Genomic DNA, 3,331 nt, shown 5'->3' with positions numbered 1-3,331 from the left:
GCCCGGATGCCGCGAGACGTGCGCACACCAAAAGAGTGTAAACGGTAACAAAAAGGAGCATAACTCGTATTTATAATTGACGTAACAATGTATTACAGTCAACCAGTAAAGCGTGCGCGCCGGTCAGAGCACCTGGTCGGTTTCTGGTCGGGGCTTCCTGTAGTTAGAGAGAGCCCAGGGCTCTAAATACTATATATATATAGGGAGGAGCTAATGGAAGCCCTGGGCTTCCATTAGTATGGGAAGCCTCAGCCAGGTATATTCACGCGCGCCCGATCTGGTTCTGGTTCGGGTGGATTCTAGCATAAAATGTGAGCTAAAACAGCGTAAATGAATACAAAATTTAGCGTAAATCCTATATATGTTTTGTAACAGCAAACGTGTCCCAAAATTACGACGTGATAATCGCGTGCAGCCGATCGTGTGCGGGTTCTGGCTCGGGCGGATTCCAGCGTAAAACGTGAGCTAAACAGCATAAATGAGTACGAAATATAGCGTAAATCCTATATCTGTTTTGTAACAGCAAACGGAGCCCAAAATTACAGCGTGAAAATCGCGTGCAGCCGATCGTGCGCGGGTTCTGGCTCGGGCGGATTCCAGCGTAAAACGTGAGCTAAAACAGCGTAAAATGAGTACGAAATTTAGCGTAAATCCTATATTTATTTTGAAACAGCAAACGGAGCCTAAAATTACGGCATGAAAATCGCGTGCAGCCGATCGTGCGCGGGTTCTGGCTCGGTCGGATTCCAGCGTAAAACGTGATCTAAAACAGCGTAAATAAGTACGAAATTTATCGTAAATCCTATATCTATTTTATAACAGCAAATGGGGCCCAAAATTACGGCGTGAAAATCGCGTGCAGCCGATCGTGCGCGGGTTCTGGCTCAAATGATTTCAGCGTAAAACGTGAGCTAAAACAGTGTAAATGAGTACGAAATTTAGTGTAAAACACGCGCACAATCTCACTTTGCAAGAGATTGTTGTAAAACACATCAAAAAATGTCATAAATTTGGCGTAAAACACTGTAAGATTGTTTTTTAATGGAAGCATAAAACACAACAAGAAGTATCGTAAAATTTAGTTTGAAAATGCATAAATTACAATGGTCTCATAGAGCACTTGTTTTGTTCATAGTATATCAAAATATAAAGTACAGCAATATTTTGCCAATATTGTTGCAATCATACACGATTTTTTGACATGGCAAAAAACGAGGAGCTTTCCCTGTCTTCGGTACTTCAGACATTTGGAACCATTAGTCTTTAGCTAGGTCGTGGTCCGAAATGGAAGCATCGCTGCTCGGCTCTTGTCAAAATAGGTCTGTGTAAGCCTATATAAAGCATAAAGACATTAGTTAATGACATTAGTTGCACCTCCAGTTCAGTATGAATAATCAACAACATCTTGTACAGGGCTGGATTTTAAGTTAATGAGAGTGTCAAATATGGAACAAACCAAAGCCTTATAAATATAAGCATCTCGGTTCCAGAAATGTATATCATAACTATAGCAGAGTTCCACTTAACAATCTTATACTATAATTTGAGTTGTGTCCACATATGAGCACAATATGTTTTCTAATTCTGTTTTTCAATTGGATGTTGCTTTTAAAACTTCTACCTTTATTTTAACATTGCAGTATAATGTGATGGATCTATTTCAACTTTTAGATTGCCTTGTACAGATAGAAATAGACAAAAAAGTGAGGAGACACTGCATTTTGGATTTTTTCCCCGAACAACGTAAAAGAGCTACATATCATTTCATTTAATAAAAAATAGTACAAGGGGGAGATCAAGAGGCCCCTCCAAGACCAAACCCCTTACCTTGCATTGTCATTTATTACAGAATTCTGGAGTTAATATGAACAAGTAATATTATATGACAAATTTCTTTGATAATGATGAAAGATTGTACAAAGGGAACGACTTAACGTAGTTTTAAAAATTACTATGCCATTTATTGACAATGTACTCAGTTTTGTGCAACTGTATGCTTAGATAATGCACATGAACGGGGTAATCTGTGAACAAATGTATATGCTACATTTGCATAGTGGTGTTTTGCATAAATATTATTACCAAATATCATAATGTTCATGTTGCATGAATAAAACATTATGGTAATTCCTGTCCACAAGAAATGCATGTTTTGGTGTACCTTTTAATTAAAAGTTAACTACGGACTTGATATCCCTAATAAATCATCTCGTGTACAAACACACACACACAGAGATATAATTATGTTAGAGCACGAACCTTGGGCTAGCATGTTGCAAGGAAGGGATCGGATGAGACAAAACAAGAGGCAGTAAAAAAGCAAGAGATGGAGCAGTACTGAATAGTTGCGCTGTTATGACCTGAACCAATTGTCAACTTGTTATGATTGTATAATGAATTGGTATGAAAATATAATAATTAACTATACAATGCTAGTTAATCATTGAATACACAAAAAAGAGTTTGGTACTGCATAAACATATACTATTCATTGCCAGACTGCATCAAAATCAAAAGATAATAGTGCAAAGATAGGCATAAAAAGGGCATGGATATGCATAAATAGTTGTGTCCACATAATCTTCTGTCGGAGTCAACTGTAGTTGGAAGCACAATTTGGTGAACTAAACAATATGGATGGATTTCTACCTTGTAAAGTAGGAGAGACTTTCACCACCTTATATTTGCTTGTCTTTGAAGGAATCATCTCAATTTTCTAGACAATAGAATAATAGAAAGGATAAGACTAACGTCCAATCCAAATAGCAAAGAAAACAATAAAAAGGTATCACAATATATTGATGTAGCATGCAGTAACTGTTTCTCCGCGTCGCAGATTCATCCTTTCGTCCATAGAGGTAGGAGCAGTTATACGCGCGCGAGGGCACGGGACCGAGGGTCGAGACGTGTGTCGTCGTGGGTCGCTTCCGCATAGAGATGCATCACGTCGTACTCGCGACCGTCGCGCGTGGCGAGGAGCACGAGGAGGAGGCGGGTGTCCATGGCGGCGGTGCTTCCCCTCGATGTACCACTTGTTGTTGACCGATAGCCGACCTCCATGCACCGTGGTGGGGGAATGTTGCCACAGATTTCAACGCTCAATTCAAACGGATGGAAGACATTGCAGAGGATGAGGTTTGCGTCGCGTTGCTTTGGCGGAGCGAAATGAGGAAACTAAAATTTAGGAAGTCGTGGAGAAGAAAGTGCCTTTGATTGTGGGTTGACGATTTGTTGCTTCCTTATGCGTGGGACACATGCAGTTTTGGTTTGGTTCCACCGTTGTGGATGCCTGAACCTAGATGATGAGTTTGGGTCAGGGCTCCCCCTCTTT

This window comes from Zea mays, chromosome 2, assembly GCF_902167145.1.
Source record: "Zea mays cultivar B73 chromosome 2, Zm-B73-REFERENCE-NAM-5.0, whole genome shotgun sequence".
NCBI classification, from domain to species: Eukaryota; Viridiplantae; Streptophyta; class Magnoliopsida; order Poales; family Poaceae; genus Zea; species Zea mays.
The sequence above is the reverse complement of the archived record's forward strand: the minus strand, read 5'-3'. Positions refer to the sequence as shown.